The following is a 963-nucleotide window of genomic DNA, read 5'->3' on the forward strand; positions in this document are numbered from 1 at the left end:
TAGGTTAGTAACTAGGTTGGTCACTAGGTTAGTCACTAGGTTAGTCACTAGGTTAGTCACTAGGTTAGTCACCAGGTTGGTCACTAGGTTGGTAACTAGGTTAGTAACTAGGTTAGTCACTAGGTTAGTCACTAGGTTAGTCACTAGGTTGGTCACTAGGTTAGTAACTAGGTTAGTCACTAGGTTGGTCACTAGGTTAGTCACTAGGTTAGTAACTAGGTTGGTCACTAGGTTAGTCACTAGGTTGGTAACTAGGTTGGTCACTAGGTTAGTAACTAGGTTAGTCACTAGGTTGGTCACTAGGTTAGTAACTAGGTTGGTAACTAGGTTAGTAACTAGGTTAGTCACTAGGTTAGTAACTAGGTTAGTCACTAGGTTAGTCACTAGGTTAGTCACTAGGTTAGTAACAAACATTTCTGGGACATGGATGCACACAAAATGGAAAGATAGACGGAAATAAGTCATCATCTTTGTGAAGAAGCCATAATCAGCAGCAGACCCACGGGGCCGTCTGATTGGTTCCTCGCTCCCTGGACGCCTCTCTGGGTTTTTGCATGAGCCCTGAACCTGAACCAGAATCCATTAAACCAGCAGCGGCTGGACGGGGTTTTGAATAAACGACAACCCGGAGGAGAAGGAAGACGGAGAGCTTGTGCTGCAGCGTCTCAGGTTGCAGAGCATGAGTCAATATACTCTGTGTGTGTGTGTGTGTGTGTGTGTGTGTGTGTGTGTGTGTGTGTGTGTGTGTCTCTGAGGGACTGGGGCCGACTGATGAAGTCCACGTTGCTGTGTGCTCAGCCCTCCAAAGAGAATAAAACCTCTTCTGGGAGTCTGAGTGACTCACAGAGCAGATGAGACCGGAGGCTGCAGGGAGTCGATGTGAAGGGAGGGCCATCGATCGGATTACTTAGAGTGTTTTTGTGTGTGTGTGTGTGTGTGTGTGTGTGTGTGTGTGTGTGTGTG

General features: G+C 47.0%; 1 protein-coding gene across 1 annotated transcript in view; it reads left to right on the forward strand.

Moving 5' to 3' along the window:
• niban1a (niban apoptosis regulator 1a) overlaps positions 1–963 on the forward strand; it is a 16,686-nt gene that overhangs the window by 3,547 nt on the left and 12,176 nt on the right. The window lies entirely within an intron of this gene.

Source organism: Etheostoma cragini, chromosome 9, assembly GCF_013103735.1.
Source record: "Etheostoma cragini isolate CJK2018 chromosome 9, CSU_Ecrag_1.0, whole genome shotgun sequence".
Taxonomy (NCBI): domain Eukaryota; kingdom Metazoa; phylum Chordata; class Actinopteri; order Perciformes; family Percidae; genus Etheostoma; species Etheostoma cragini.